General features: G+C 39.6%; 1 long non-coding RNA gene across 1 annotated transcript in view; it reads left to right on the forward strand.

The window, feature by feature from the left end:
• Positions 1-66: 66 nt before the first annotated feature.
• LOC106546565 (uncharacterized) overlaps positions 67-17,480 on the forward strand; it is a 65,837-nt gene continuing 48,423 nt past the window's right edge. Inside the window, exons 1-2 of the long non-coding RNA XR_015697134.1 lie at positions 67-139; positions 3,954-4,040. This is a non-coding gene — a long non-coding RNA (uncharacterized LOC106546565). The remainder of the gene's footprint in view (positions 140-3,953; positions 4,041-17,480) is intronic.

Here is a 17,480-nt window from a genome sequence, read left to right on the forward strand (position 1 = left end):
GTCATCCTTTTAACCCGGCAGATCTGTTTTCGGGAGATCGCTGGGTGTGGGGTGGGGTAGGGTGGGGTAGGGTGAATTTAACCTGGACAATCGTGCTGCTTTCCACCTTGTCTGATTGGGACCGACGCATATCTTAGAGGTCAGTCTGGTTGCCCCGGGCAGGGCGTTCCAATATGCGGCGGCTGAGCCCGGCCTCCGGTTTACTCGGAAGCAGAGCTTTCTCTGCCGTTTCATGCTTCGTGGTTTCTCTTGAGTTTGCACGGGAATAAAAGATGGCATAGGGTTTTTAGGGTCTCTTTAAAAAAAAAAAAAAACAAGAGCGAGCCGATTTGCGATTTTGGGATTTTTGAAAAAACAATTTTGTCCCGATGCTTACCTCACCTTTCGGGTGTTCGTGGATTTTCCCTTTTAAGTGACGGCGAAAAATATGTACAACCACTATACGCAATTTCTGATTTCTGCCAAATGTTGCCCTGTGTCAAAAGTCGCAGCCCACAGACACTTCTATTGTAAGCATCCGAATACACGTTTCCCCCCCACCCAAAAAAAAATCTCTTAATGAAAAGAAGACAAGAAAAAGGCCATGTGCCCCCATCTATTCCATCCTAATACTCTAATCCCTGCATTTCTTGACAATCCCTTCCAGGGGTGGGTTCCTGCCAGTTCTAACCTCTTCTATAGAAGAGGTTCCACAAATCTTCAGTGCCATTTAGAACCAGTTCCAGCTCCCTCCCCCCCCCCATCTGCACGTCATTAAGATGAAGAGCGAGAGGAGGAATTCTGGGAGTTGAGGTCCACAAGTGTTAAAGCTGTCGAGTTTGAACACCCCTGGGGGTAGGGTTAGGGGTGCAAGGGTCTTGTAACTTGACAGCTTTAAGACTTGCGTGTTTCAAATGCCAGAGTTTCTGAGCCAACATTTTAGTTGCTAAGCAAGAGTATTGTTAAGTGAGTTTCACCACATTTGGCAACGCCTGCCCAGTCACATGACTGCCAAGCCACTCCCACCTGGTGACATGGCCAGCAAGCCACTCCCACCCAGTCACATGGCCAGCAAGCAACTCCCACAAAGCAGGCCACACCTACAGAAGAGGTTCTAAAAAAATGTGAAACCCACCACTGATCCCTTCCCACAAGACTGCTCTTATAAATTACCTTCCTGCAAAAAATACAAATTTTGTTTGTTATTTAAGTTATATTTCCCCAGGAATAATTTGATTTCTGAATTTACCTTCTTTTTTCAAAGTGCAGTTCTAACCAGATCAGTTTAGAGACAAAATATCAGTTAATTTTAAGATACATAAAGGCAAATATTTGTATCTCAGGGATTGAAATGAGGGATCCTTGGTGCTCTCTAACCTAGATTGGGCAATGCAAGGTCTACAAGAAAAACAACCAAGGGCAGAGAGCACCAAGGACTCACAGTAATATATTCCCAGGTAAACATGAATGGAACTACAATTTAAGTGTCACAACAACCTTATAAAATTTGGGTGTATGAGGCAATGGTTTTCCAGGGTAAATGTCTATGGAGATTCTCAGTCATCCAGGTCATGATTGTTCCAAAGGTGCTTTTTCAAGAAGCAACTGAGCTGAAAAAATTTCTTGAATGAGAAGTGAAACATTTTCAAAGAATAACCAGAAATTCCAGTTGCCTGCTGAAAAAGTACCTTTGGGACTTTCTAAGGTAGGAGTGTCAAACTTAATTTCAAACACATCAAGGTTGTGTTTGACCTTGGGGGGGTTATAGCTAACTTGAGGTGACTTATGTTGGGGGTGCCTGTGGCGGCACAAGCACTCTGCCAGTGAAAATGGGCTCTTGAGCTCTGTTTCGGCTGTGATGGCCTCCTCCAACCCTTGCCAGCAAAAACAGAGCTATGCAGCCCTCCCGAGTTCCGTCTTCACTGGCAAAGGCACTGCGGGCCAGTCCTTCACTGTTTCCAGGGTGGCCCCTGGGCCAGATCTAAGCACCCCAGGGGCCAGATCCGGCCCCCATGGACTTGAGTTTAATACCCTTCTTAGCAATAGCAGTTAGACTTATATACCACTTCATAGGGCTTTCAGCCCTCTCTAAGCGGTTTACAGAGTCACATATTGCCCCCATAGTCTGGGTCCTCATTTTACCCACCTCGGAAGGATGGAAGGCTGAGTCAATCTTGAGCCGGTGAACCGCCGAACTGCAGATAGCAGTCAGATGAAGTGGTTGCAGTACTGCACTCTAACCACTGCGCCACTTCGGCTCTTCTAAGGTAATCCTGTCTGTTGTGAGCAGAATAGAGAATTTGATCCTAGATCTTTTGAATTCTATTGGAGGGTTTCTAAATGTATCCATTACTTACTTTTGAGTCCATCGGCCCGCCTTATTAAGACTAGCCAAAATGTCAAAAAGAAAATAGAAGAAAAATGTCCCTAATTACTCAGAGCTTTGTTCATCAGTCTGGATGTTTTCCATCCACACAGCTTGTATCACTACTAAGTGAAGATTTCATTGCACAATTTCCTTGTCCGAGACTTGACATTTTACAAGGACCTGAACAAAAGCTTCTATCCTTTTTCTTGTATCACAACCATGTTTTTTCTGAAGGAAAACCTGGGAAGTGCACAATATTTTGAAAATATAAGTTTTCTATAGTTCAGCCTATTCTGCCTAGTCAAGGAGAACCTGTAATTCTATTTAAGGCTAGAGCAAACTTTTCCTTCCTGAGATTCCGGGGGTCTCCTAAAGAAGCCACCTATTTAAAATTAAGATAGATGGAGGGAATTATTAAATGCAAGGGCAATAGTTAAAATAACGATTGAATTCATTTAAAATTAAAACAGAATAACATTAGTTTTTAAACTAGCCACAACCACTTTTATATCCTGTCTCCTTGTAGTTTTTGGAGTGTGGTCTCTGGCTTGCTACTTAACAGATAAGTGAAATGCTCCCAGATCATTACTTAAAAAACGACAACACTCAGCCATTGTTCCTTTGTTCCAAAATCTTAGGTGTAAACCTGATTCCTACAAAAAAGTACAAATTCATTCAGCCTGCCACCTGCATCTCGCTATAGATTTAGGGAACTTTAAGGAATGCTTGCTCACTAGCCTGGTTGATGTATCCTGTTGTTGCCATTCAGTGCTTAGTCTGCTTTTAGTTTACATAATATGTGAACTACAAGGACATTATGGCTTTGTTCAATCAATGACCATTTTTTGCTACACAAAAGCTGTGTTTAAATATAGTATCTTTTTGATGATACTTTGGCTGGATGGGTCTCAGGGAAAACATGATTGGATATTTTGTAATATTATCTCCCAATCGGTTGCCTGGTGCCACTTCTACTGTTAAGGTCCAGATTCAATCAATTCTGCCTTTGTTTTGATTGGGAATTACTTCATTCTTCTTTAAAGAAAAATGCCATTGTGTTGCTTGGTTTCTTCTTATCTTGTTATCTTATACTTTTACAACATCAGCCACCTTGTGAGGTAGCATATCTTTTAAACATATAAGCCAAAGGGCAGCATGACTCATGATCCCTGACTTTATCTATGATTCCCCAGAGACTGAACCAACCAGAAGTTTACTAAAGAGCTGCAATGTTCAATATGACTGAAATAAAAGTATATTAAACACAATTTAATTGTTTAACTGGGAATAAGCATGTGAACTATATTTTGTTGAATTTAAATGAAATGAAATTAAAATAATTGTACTGATTTTTTGTTCTTATTACAAATTTTGTAATAAGACTGCCAGCATGCCTGTCAAAACCAGTACAGAAGTGCATCTTTTAAAATGAAATACGGTTTAATTCTAAATAAAAGAGTGGCTTGGATAATAGCAGTGTTAAGCCACAGGTTGACTTATTTAGATCTAGATTAGCAAGTCATGTCAACTTGTTAATTCTACCTTTATGATGTGGAGGGTAATGAATCAACGTTTATATAAACCCATCCAATTGTGATTTATTCAGATGGAGGAACATCATGGCTTCACACAATATCAAAACCCAAGCTTAGTATATGGAAACTCTTCCGCCTGATTTCATGAGGAATGGCTGGTAGGATGCTTGTGAATGCCTAACACAAAACAAAGTATGCTTTGTTTGTTTGCTTGCAAAGCTGTTTCCCATGAGAGGGCAAAGTGACTCCAAACTTGTTTAAAAGTATTGCATCTTTTACTCCATATATTGAATGTATTTTAATAGGTACATGTTCTGAGCAGGGCCTCATCTTTTATCTATTTGGTTTTGGTTTCGCATATGATATAATCTTGGGTTATGTGGCCAAAGAAATCAAGGTCTTATCTGCACGTGTTGTATCCTGTGGCATCATCTAGCCATCACATGAATAAAACAGACTTTATTCTGTCACATTTGATGGGTGACATTTTTGGCTCTCCTCAGTGTGCTTTTCTCCCATCCTTGAGATGAGACAGTGATATAAACAGCACTGAATCCGTAACCTACAATTTTCTGCTGCTATTGTGGTCCTCACTCAATATAATGTGGAGTAGCTTCAAGGCAATAATTTGTGGTTTCCCTCCCATCCTTGTCATCTACTTGTGGAAAGATGACTAGCCAATCACTCCTTGAGTGAGTGTGGGGTTGGGTTGGCTGTTCAAGCCATCATCATTATTACTTATTTTTTATCTTTGTTTGCAACTAGACTTTGTAACTAGATAGATTGGTGTCCCCAGCTTTGCTGAAAAGGGAGGCTTACAGCCTCTGAACTGATGGACCAACATACCACATGATGAGCTATCTCTCTGAATATCTTCTCCAATGGAAAAAGCAGCTCCTGGGTAGAGTGTTTCCCCATCCTGGAGTGGAAAATAAATAGCCCCCTCATTTTCTCCAGGGTCTGGAAATTGTATCATGTTTTTTTAAGGTCTAGTTTTCTAAGAATGTCATTTTAAAATTCTATTCTGTGATTTTCCAGAAGAACAGAATTGTCATGGTGAAAGTAACAATGTGTGAAAGATAAGGGAGCCTTGGTTACATGGAGCCTTTGACAGTTTCCTCAATTGTCAAAGATCTTGTTGCCCTTGTCAAATGATTGGTAGAATTGTCTTCTCACTGCAGCAAGCCAGATGTGCTGTCCAACCTTTTCTAACAATGGCTATATTTGGGATTTGGGGAGTTTATGGTGGATACTTTAGGGGGAGGGCTGGCCAATTGAGAAAACATGGCTAGAAAATGAGGTGGGGCGTTCCTTGGAAAATCTAATCTTTTGTATAAACCAGGCCCATTTTCTTAGTTTGCTTTGGAGTCATTTCCCCTGCAAGAGTGAAAAATTCCCATACTGTTCATATTTTGTTGCCAGCTTTTATGAACTTCTGATCTATGGCTAACAATTGTCCAATATATAAGAATGTAAATTGGATCCTAAGTATCAAACAATGGTCTGTGATTTCACTGGATAAAAAGAAGCAGATTTGTTCAGATTTGTGGTTAGACAGCAATAAGAGTACAGGACCACTTCCATCTCTTTACTCATATGAACTGAAACAGCCCAAGTAAACATCATCCAGCATGCTTGTAATACAGATGACAAGGTATTTACAAGAATTCTGCAGATGTTGAAATTGATTAATATTTCAACATCTGCAGAATTCTTGTAAATGTCTTGTCACCTCTATTTTTCTTTCAAGCATCTGTTCCTACCAGCTACTTCTGCAGAAATGTACTGGGTATAATTGGACTCTAGAGTCAAAGAATCAAGGGAAGATAGATCTCCAAAAGATCAATTAGACTACGTCTGTAAAGCCGAATTTGGATTTTAAAACACAGTAAAACTTTTGAACTCTCATGTCTTTTTAGTTAATTGTCCTGGCATCTAGTGCTTCTATAAAAATTGGTTTTGCTTTCAAATTGCTTATGGATCACACAATTTCTGGACAAGGCAGGGGGCCCATCATGGAGACAAACAAAATTGGGTGGTGGTTTCTCTCCAGTTCATGAACAGTGTCAGCTGCAGATGTATGCAGGTGTTAAACTGAATGGAGAAACAGTAATGTGGAAAAAGCTGGGGCTGGTTGTTGGTTTTGTTCTGTATCTGATCTAATTTTAGATTGAGCAACTGCATTGTTGATGCAGGTTCCCTTTTTCAATAATAGAAAGAAGAACTGCATTATTAGGAGAATTCAGTTTTTACTTGATGGGGCACAGAGAATAAGCCTGGCTTGTAATAGGGGGACTATTCTTGCTGCTCTGGGCAGATGGGAGCTAATGCGATCCCTTAGGGCAGGGGTGTTAAACTTGATTTCATTGAGGGCTACGTCAGGGTTGTGTTGGCCTCTGGGAGCCAGGGTGGGCATGGGTAGGATGGGCATGGCCAGCTCACCGTCACTCGTGTGATAAAATGCCACTTTGGCTAGTAGCTTGTTTTGCTAGCACTCTGCCAGCCAAAAACGGAGCTTGAGGGCCGCATGCAGCTCTCCTGGGCTCAATTTTCAGCTATAACGGCCTCCTGCAGCCCTCTGCCACCGAAAATGGAGCTTGGCAGGGCTGCATGTGGGCCTTCCTAGTTCCATTTTAGCTGGCAGAGGCACTGCGGGCCAGATCTTTGCTGTTTCCAAGGAGGCCCTGTGGATCCGGCCCATGGGCCTTGAGTTTGACACCCCTGCCTTAGGGTTTGGATTGGGATTTTGTGAAATGTTATGGTTTGAATTGGCTTTTAGGTAATCTAGACATAAAACGGATGATGTTCATTAACCAAGAATTTGTTTCATTAGTTCATAGGATGCATGTGGCCCAGATTCTATTTTTTTATAGTTTTAAGAACTTTTTTTTAAAATGGAGGTATAATTTTTCAATGTTTTTTTGGGAGGGGAAAAGAACTACATAAAAACATATCAAATTTGTAAACATCTCCCTAGAATAATGTTTTCCAACCTTTGCAACTTTAAGATGTATGGATGTTAACTCCCAGAATTCTTCAGCTAACATCTTAAGATTATCAAGTTTGAGAAACACTGCCCATACCAGCACATGGGTCACTTGGGGATGTCACTGCATGTGACATACACACAATGGCCCACAACTCCACCCCCCAAATCCTACCTTGTTACCCCTACAGGTCATCTACCCTAATGATACCCTTCATTATTCAATCCCCATTAAGTTGTCAATAACATTAACAAATCAGAGCTATTGTTAAATTTTATTTATACTTTATTTAAACTAGGTCAAGTTGTACAGTTTTGAACAGTGTTTCAGAACATTACAAGCCAAACAGTTATTGTAACACTGCACAAGTATATTTGTCTTCTAAAGCAAGACCTAGCAACTGTTTACATAACACTCTTAACTCTTGTATGATTTGTCTAAGCCAGTGGTAGTCAACCTGGTCCCTACCGCCCACTTGTAGCCATTCCAGCTTTCATGGTGGGCGGTAGGGGTTTTGTCCGATACTGAAGCACTTTCCTTAATTTAATTTAATTGACTTCCCTACTTTATAAATCACCATTACTGTGGAACCAGTGGGTGGTTAGAAAATTTTACTACTAACAGATATACAAAAGTGGGTGATAGTTATAAAAAGGTTGACTACTCCTGGTCTAAGTAGTCTATGTGCAACCAGCCACTGCATCTGGAAAACTAGAGAAGCCAGAGGTTAAGAATTATATTAGACATTCTGGATTTTTAAAAAGTTTGCTTTCTGTCCCCTTCCATTCTCTGGTGGACTCGCTTTTTTTCTCTTTTTTAAAAAAATTCTAGGCTTCCTCTCTGGTCGAAGTACTGTATCTTAGACTACAAATCCCCCATAAAATCACTTGATAGCAGTGAAGAATTAGGTGTGTTTACTGCCATTTTGCAATCATATGGATTTTTTTTCAACCCAGATATGGTAGTCCTGTTAGTGTGGTTCTGTTACTGTTATTATCTCTTTATCACTGTGCTTTGTTTGATCCAATGGGTAGCTTGGGCCAGGACATTTGTGTGTGGGGGGGTGTGTGTGTGAGAGAGAGAGAGAGAGAGGGAGGGAGGGAGGGAGGGAGGGAGGGAGAGAGAGAAAGAGAAACTCAGGACAAGTCCCTACACTTCAGGTTAAGAAAAAGACCCATCAGATATTTTAGGAAAGTTATTTTATTGTATGGAATAATAACAGAATCTTAAAAATCTGTTCATATTTTTTTCTTGTTTCTCCTACTAAAACAGAATAATAATAATAATCAAGGTGGAGTTATTTTTACAAGGTTTTTTTTTACTCTTTCTTCAACCTTTTATCCAAGACTCTCTTTAAAAGCTCTTTCATATTTTCCTCAAAGTCAGCTCTGGAATCCTTTGCAAGTGAGCCAATGTAGCATTGGTGGTTGATCAGAAAAACAGGTGTGGGGGCTTTCCTTCTAGTTATTAATTCTGAATAATATCCTGCTGTTAAATTGGAAAGCATTTTGTAGCAGCTAAGTTTAATAATTTCAGATGAAGGTTACTATATGGCTGTATTTGGGACACATTGTAAAAAAAATCATCCTGCTCTCTTCATATCTTAAAACATGGAGAGTGAAGGGATATGACCAAATGCCATGTGAAATTATAGGAAACAGCACAGTGAACAGTAGAGAAATGAGACTAAATCCTATAAATATCTGCTCTGAGAAACAACTGCTCTATAAATGAGAGAATATCATTGTCAATTTTATAAACAAAAGGAATGGAAAGCAACACACACATCGAGAAGGTGAGAGCTTGTCAATATTTTGAAATATTTATTTTGTATCCAAACATAGCCTTAATTACAGTAGACCCACTGAATGAATGAAATTGAAGTTAGTAATTGAATCCCATTAATTTCGGGAAGTCTATTTGAAATGCAGCTAATGTGCTTTCTATCTGCCAAATCACAAGATAGTTCAAAACACAAACATCCAACAGAACAGCCAAAGTTCACTGTTCCTACAGACTGAAGGAGGAAATTAGAGAATCCTAAAATTCTGTAGGTAAGATAATTCAAATGTTCCCGTCTTTCTCCCCGGTCCTTAGTATTTTTCAGACTGAATCCTTATTCTTTGATTTCTTTTAAGAGAGCTTGTCCCTTGCTTAAGGGAGATGGAAAATATTCATTTTTAATCAATCTGGAGTAATACTTTTTATTAAAAGGTGTAAGCTTTCCGTAAGTTAGACTTCATCAGATATAAGGCAACTGTAGATCAGGAAAGCTTATATCTTTCAATAAAATGTTTCTTCTGTTTCTTAGCTACCATAATCTCATGTATGTGAGATGGGTGGCTATATAAATGTAGTAAACAACAAACAGAAGCAAACCGTGGCTCTCTTCCAGCAGTGCCTTTAGCAATATGAGTCTCGGTCTTGAGATGTTTGCAAACTGATTCCCAGCAACAAGCTTGTAAGCAAGTTGTGGCAAAAAACCCTTTATGTGGGCCATTCTAATTTTACAGCAGGCAGAATCTAAACTGTATTATCTGTTATTAATGTTTATTTTCCCAGCAGATGGGTCACTTTTCATTTATTTCCCAGGCATTTTATAGCAGTCTTTGGAGCAGATGGTATTTTTTAAATTATGCACTTTTAAGATAGTTGTAATTTCTGTGCAAGAAACCATCTAAGGATCTTTGCTCAGATTATAAAAGGTAAAGCAAAGAGAAATATGTTTTTAATGCACCCCAATCATCTTCCATTACATCACAAACATGTTGCCAGGTGCATCCACAAGAGGGAAGTAAATAAAGCTCAAAGCATTTGAAGTGATTCAATGAAGAAGTCCTATTCTGCAGCTCTTCTTGCTCTATAATCAAAGGAATTGTACTGCACAATTATGTAGAATCCATGTTTGGGTAAATTAGCATACAATTAACTATACTATTGGTACTCTGGCTGTCCATATTTTCATCTAGATTCTGGATTTTAACTTCACTCTAAAGTCTTAACATGCCACAATTTAGCAAGTGAATTAAATCCCTTCATTTCAACTAGTTTCTTAGTTAAAGGAGATAGATAGTGGGATTAAAAAAAACCAAACTCTACTGAAATCAAATCCTTTCAGAAGCAGATAAGGCCAGCCACAGACTTTTGATAGAAACTATGATGTTGTTATATATAGTATATTATGCCATTGCACAGATAGTGGGAATTATATTTTATTTTGATTTATGTACACTGAGAGTATATGCACCAAAGACAAATTCCTTGTGTGTCAAATCACACTTGGCCAATAAAGAATTCTATTCTATTCTATTCTATTCTATTCTATTCTATTCTATTCTAGTTAAAGGAGATAGATAGTGAGATTAAAAAAACTATTGAAATCAAATCCTTGCAGAAGCAGATAAGGCCAGCCACAAATTTTTAACAGAAGCTATGATGTTGTCTTATATTATGCCATTGCACAGACAGTGGGAATTATATTTTATTTTTATTTATGTACACTGAGAGTATATGTACAAAAGACAAATTCCTTTTGTGTCCAACCACACTTGGCCAATAAAGAATTCTATTCTATTCTATTCTATTCTATTCTATTCTATTCTATTCTAGTTAAAGGAGATAGTGAGATTTTTTTTAAAAAAACTATTGAAATCAAATCCTTGCAGAAGCAGGTAAGGCCAGCCACAGAAGCTGTGATGTTGTCATATATACCCTGTTTCCCTGAAAATAAGTCCTGCCCAGATAATAAAATCAATTGGGCTTTTGAGCGCATGTCCTAAAATAAGCCCTTCCCCCAAAATAAGCCCTCCCTGAAAATATTGCAGCACAGCAACAGCCATGAGGTGACCACACTTACTGCCTCCTGCACCTCAAAAATAACAAGACCTCCCTGAAAATAAGGCCAAGCGCTTATTTCGGGGATCAAAAGAAAATAAAATCCTGTATATTATACCGTTGCACAGATGGTGGGAATTATATGAACGTGTCTGTCACATTATGCAGAGTGTGTAATTTGCAACATTTACATGGTAACATGATGCACATGACAAATGTCCTCTTTGCCCCCTTCAGTTGGCAACTGCAGATTCAACCCTGAAAAAAACACATTTCAGGCCACTGATTAGTGCATTTAATTCTGGTTTGCATCGTCAACAATTATTATGAAAGTGCGTGAGAGAATTTAAAAGCCAAAATTTAAAAGGGAACTGAAAATCATGAATTTTGTTCATTTTCTATTTGGTTCCTCTGCTTATTTAAATCTAGCCCTAACTGCAACTCTCTTTCTTTTACCTCCTCTTTCTCTAGTTTGGAAAAGAACCAAAGCAAGCCCTTGTAAGCCACTTCCTTCTAGCCCAGTTTATGCACAGGTTTCTTATTTTGGGAATAAAATTCAGGGAATCCCCATGGGGGTGAGAAAAAGAGAGATTTCCCATGTAAACTGGCTTGCGCAACTAGAGAAGTGGTAGGTAAAGTAGAAATCGGAGGTTTGCCTGTTTTCTTACAGATGTTTCATTACCCAAGCTGGGAAATCTGGCCTGTATTCCGTAATTTGAGTCTAAGACATTTGTAAGTATCAAGAAATTGCTTGAATCATGAAATTGGAGAAGGAAAAGTTTTCAGGCTTCTTTCCAAAGGAGCTCTTTGGAAAGAAAATTGGAAAACTCATTTGAAATGCAACCAAGTGAGAAGCATGTTGATTGTTTTCAGTTAAGAGCTCAAACTAGGCATGAAAGCAAAACAAAGTGTGTCTCAGTATGGAATTGTCCCCTGAAAAGCTTACATGACATTTAGTATTTATGGGCAGTGTTATAATCACACATGTTGCATTTCTGACAGAGGTGGTATTCATCCAGCTCTTACAGGTCCTGCAGAACCGATAGCAGAAATTTTGAGTAGTTCGGAGAACTGGCAAATAGTCTGCCCCTGCCCCTGCGGCCTCCCAGCTGATCTCCTTTTGTTGCTCTGAACAGGAGAATGAAGCTGGAAAGCAGGTTAGTGGGAGGAATGAGGATTTTGCAGTATCCTTCCCCCAGGAGTGGGGAGGGAATGACGATTTTGCAGTATGCCCACCAAGGCACGCCCACCAAGCCATGCCCACAGAACCGGTAGCAATTTTTTTTGAATCCCACCACTGATTTCTGAGTGATCTTTAGTGGTATGTGAGAAGATAAATGCTGATAATCCTGCTTCCTTTTTCTCTTGGTGACTCAGCAGATCTTGAGAGTCTGCAGAGAGGAACTGAGAGCAAGAAATCTGGAGCACAAGACGCCCTCAGCTGACAAAGGTTCCACTGAAGAGTCCAATGTTGCTGACTTGTTCTTTAGATCTTGCTCCATTGTAAATAGTTAAGACTTGTGACATTGCTGCATGCAGTGCTAACACAGCAGTTCTGAGAAGAACTTTCGGCTACATGGGCGGCTATGTGAATCAGAAAAATAAGTAAAACAACTGACACATAATCCAACACAAACTGTGTGCAAAGCAAAAAAAAAAACCTTATGACCAGTATTACAGATGGATACAAGCACGCATTATTACATTAATCATACTTTTCAGTTTGGACAAATAGAAAACAGTCAGATATGATTAATAAGAAAAGCAATAAGTATTTTTTGTTCTATTCTCTCAATGATCGACAAAAAAAATGAGTAAAGATGGAGCATGTCTTTTAATTTACTTTCACATTGATTTTTAAATTCATTCTCGCTTTTTAAATTATATATACTGTTTTTTTTTAAATGTTTTATCTGTATACTGCCCAGAGTCCCTGTCTGAGGGAGATGGGTGGTTCAAAAATTTGATAAATAAATAAAGTTTATTACTTTTAGCTAATATATTTTCGTTTTTACAATTTTGAAGTTTTATGGATATCTATACGCCGGTGAAGAAGGCAACTGGTAGTGAAGAAACCAGTTTGAAATCATGAATGACTTGGTGTTGCAAATGGGAGCCGAGTACCTCTTGCAGATGATAAAAGTGTACAGGCAGTCCTTGACGTATGATCACAACTGAGCCCAAAATTTCTGTTGCTAAGTGAGACAGTTGTTAAGTGAGTTTTGATACATTTTACGACCTTTATTGCGACAGTTGTTAAGCGAATCACTACAGTTGTTAAAGTTAGTAAAATGGTTGTTAAGTGAACCTGGCTTCCTCATTGATTTTGCTTCTCAGAAGGTTGCAAAAGGGGATCCCATGATTCAGGGACATCGTGACCGTCATAGCAATAGCGCTTAAACTTATATACCGCTTTACAGCTCTCTCTAAGAGGTTTACAGAGTCAGCGTATTGCCTCCAACAATCTGGGTCCTCATTTTACCCACCTCAGAAGGATGGAAGGATGAGTTAACCTTGAGCCTGGTGAGATTTGAACTGCCAAATTGCCGGCAGCTTGCAGTCAGCAGAATTAGCCTGCAGTACTGCACTCTTAACCACTGCGCCACCTTGGCTCAAATCATAAGTACATGCCAGCTGTCAAGCATGCAAATTTTGATTATGTAACCATGGAGATATTGCAATGGTTGTAAGTGTGAAAAATGGTTATAAGTCACCTTTTTTTCAATGCTGTTGTAACTTCCAACGATCACTAAACAAACTGTTGTAAATCAAGGGATACCTGTACTGTGATATCATTTTCTTTCAGGTTAGTAAGCAGTGACATCTAGTGGTAAGTGCAATGGTTGTGACTCATTTTGCATTTTCCATCATAGTTGTTGCAAATGATCATACAATGTGCATATGTGCTTGTGTGCAGGGCAGCCCCCAGATTTGGAGATTTCCTCTCCCAGAATTCCCCATCCAGAATTCTGGGAATTGGTCTATACATCTGCAAGCATTCAGTACAGAAAATGGGTACATTATTGTCATCTTGTGACTTGTCCCTTCAAGTTCCTAATGAAATCTGTAAGCTAATTATATGTGTGCATAAAGATAGTTTCATATAGATTCCAAATTGATGAGGCTACAACACTATACAGCAAAGTATATTTTCACATCTGTAGGGCATCTTTGCAGATGCTGTGAACATGTAAGCATTAGACTCAGTAAGGGCCTAGGCCTGTTTTTTGCAGAGCTATTCTAAGTTCCCAAACCTTTGACCTAATTCATGTGGCTTTCCTATTGATGTAGCCTTTGGCCGTAACCCATTTCCTCCAAGGCTCTGTCAGTGGCCAATGGGATGTTGATGGAGGAATCACTAGAACTTTGTCCTGAGACTGCCTGTCGGTGGCCGTATCGATGAACTCATTCATCTCTAGAGGAAACGTGTTGGTTGGAGCCAATGAGAGTGCTTTGCACAGCTTAAGGGTGACAATTTAGGAAGAAAAACAGGAAAGTGAAAGAAGATAAGGAAAAGTGCCTGGAAGGGATAGTTTACAATGAAGAGGGACACAAAAAATTCTGTATTTTTCAGAGCAGACACAGTGGTGTTGGAGGAAACAGTCAAGACAACTCAGAAATGAGACTTGTTGGGTCAAGGAAATATTAACCTCCCAACTCCACCTGTATCTACAAAATGAGATTCGGGACGGGAACTTAAATGGAAAGTAAATCTCTCTCTCTCTCCCTCTCCCTCCCTCCCTCTCTCCCTCTCTCTCTCTCTCTCTCTCTCTCACACACACACACACAGATACACACAAACCATAACACACTGTATGTGGGGCTACTCTTGAAGGACTCCCAAAAGCTGCAACTGTCCTAGAAGACAACCGCATAATGAGTTATGGGCATGCCTTTGATATGTCCATCAAACACCTCTTTCTGGGGGCTACATTGGTTATCAATGGGCTTCCTTGTGCAGTTCACAGTGCTGATTATCATCTGTAATGTTTAGGGGCCTAGGCCTTTGAGAGACTGCCTGCCTGCCTTCCTTCCATAATTGCTGCCTATCCTGTACAATCTAGAAGAGTTGGCCTGTTCTAGGTCCCATTGATTAAACAATGCTACCTGCTGGGATTTAGGGAGTGAGCCTTCTCTATTGTGGTGACTGTTCCATAGAACGACACCCTTCCAAATATTTGTAAGTTCCAATGTTAACCTTGTTGGATGATCCCTTAAGTCCTGGCTCTTTTCCTGAGCTTTGAACTATAGTGATGGATGAAACTCTTGTGAATTATGTGGTGTATGACATGGTAGTTTTCCCACAGAATATTCTTTATGTACCTGTGTGTATTGTTTTATTCAAAAAATAAAACTCTGCCTACGCAGAGTTGTAATGAGTCAGCTGGTTTATAAATGTAATACAGTAAAATAAAAGTAAAATATAGAATTGAAACCCTAATAATATACCTGTGGTTGTATTCATGTTATTAATTCAAATTATAGCTGTAATAATTGAGACTGGTGAGCTCTGTGTAGTGTGATTATTAAAATATATATAGTTGCAACTTTTCCTTTTTATATAAATGTTTCCTTTATTGGGAAGAGCAACCAAGATGATTAGAGGACTGGAGGCTAAAACATATGAAGAACGGTTGCAGGAACTGGGTATGTCTAGTTTAATGAAAAGAAGGAATAGGAGAGACATGATAGCAGTCTTCCAATATCTCAGGGGGTTTCCACAAAGAAGAAGGAGTCAAATTATTCTCCAAAGCACCTGAGGGCAGGACAAGAAGCAATGGTGGTTGCTCCCAGTTTGGCCGGATTGGGCGAACTGGTAGTGGCAGCAACGGGAGGCTCCGTTCACCTGCCTGGATGCTTCTCCGCATGCGCAAAAGTGTGTGCAAATGCGCATGCAAGCACAAGTGAACGGGTAGCGCCAGGATTTGCAACCCACCTCTGCAATGGGTGGAAATTAATTAAGGAGAGAAGCAACCTAGAAGTAAGGAGAAATTTCCTGACAGAACAATAATCAGTGGAACGACATGCCTCCAGAAGTTGTGAATGCTCCAACACTGGAAGTTTTTAAGAAGAGATTGGATAACAGGGTTTCCTGCCTAAGCAGGAGATTGGATTAGAAGACCTCCAAGGTCCCTTTCAAATCTGTTATTCTATTCAAGAGAGACAAAAAGGCTTTCTTCAAATGAACTCTGATTTAAATGTAAAACACATGTATTGATTTGCGTCATTGCAGAATGGTTTTTACATTATGTTGTGAGTTTGTCTCAGAAGTCTAGGAACCGGTTAGGTTTCTAAAATTAAAAAAAAAAAACTAAAACAAGATTTCCAATTTAACAAAAGGTTAAGATCTCAATGCTTAATTTTGTTGCAATTTTTTGGAAGGCACATTAAGAAAGGTGCTTGAATTAGACCTTGTACTCAGTAATACTATGTTGTAGATAAGGCTAACCACAACTCATTTGTCCATGTCATCTCCTGGATGACAAAGTGATGTTAAAAGAGGCCGTGGGAGTTTGGCTACCCTTTCCCATTCTTATCTGGTGTAGCTTTTCACCCATCCTGCTCAACCCAGGGACTGAAGTAGAACCAGTAGGTCAAAATTGACTCCTGTCTTTGTGACCCTGCAGGATGCTGGCAGGAATCCCAGTTTTCTGACGGCAGAGACCTCCCCTTCCCACTGCCCTCCTGGTCTTCCACCTCCTTTCCCCCTCCCCATCCAGTTCCTTACAATCTGGCATGGATTCAGGGGAGGCTCCACTCTTACTTACTGAAATAGCAATGCTGATAACTGAGTGCCCTAGACAGGAACAAGCTGATAAGTTTCCATTCAGAAAATTATTTCTCTACTGGCCTGCTCTTCCATTGCCCCATCCCTTCCCATGTATCCTAATGTCAAATTTACATCTGTGTTCCTTCTTGGCCATGGAGTCAGGCAGGCTGCTGCAACTAGAACAGGGGTGATGGCTGTGAGGTTCAGGGGTCAGGGAGCTGGAAATCGAGGCAGAATAGAAGCTTTTCAAATAACTGGTTGAATATGCTCAAAGCTACTTCATATCTTAAACATATTCCATAAAATAAACTATATGCATAAAGGTTTTATAGCACTCAGTTGCAAGAGTTTGCATGGCTTTCCATTGTGTTCTACATTAAATAACCATGCAACTTTGTGTCTTAAGGTAAGAACGAAAGGACTTGTTTGCATGATAGGGAATCACAAAAAGGACACCCATGTTTTAGCCTAACATTGGGCAAATCCCACATGTCAAGTATTCAGTGTGTTGTGCAAATTGAGAAAATGGGGTTAACCACCCCAAAAAAATCATAGTTCATTTAATCTTGGATTAGAAAAACAGAGCCATAGAATTGGAAGGGATTTCAAAGATTATAGTTGACAATGCCAGATTTACTACTGAATTCCTAAGAGGTGCCCCTTTCAAAGAGATACCTGTTATGCAGGGGAGACCACTAACTTCTGAAGTCGCCTGTTCAATTGTCAAATAAGCTCATGTAATAAGAAAACATGCCAAATGTTCAGTCAAAATAGCTCATCTTGGCCCTTGCGTTTCAGAAGTAATAGAAGACAAATTTGTTTGATCAGATATGCTGCAATCCATCAGATACCACGTTGCATTTTCAGGCTATACATAGCCAATACAATATCATCATGAATTCTTTACCCTGAATATTTGTTAAACCGTGAAGCTCATAAGAGGCATATTACTTCTGAATAAAGCAGAATTCCTTCTAGTGTTGACTTTCAGCTGTGATGCCAAAGCA

The sequence above is a fragment of the Thamnophis sirtalis genome, unplaced genomic scaffold (genome assembly GCF_051295495.1).
Source record: "Thamnophis sirtalis isolate CommonGarterSnake01/CBP01778 unplaced genomic scaffold, rThaSir2_p1.2 scaffold_6, whole genome shotgun sequence".
Lineage (NCBI taxonomy): Eukaryota > Metazoa > Chordata > Lepidosauria > Squamata > Natricidae > Thamnophis > Thamnophis sirtalis.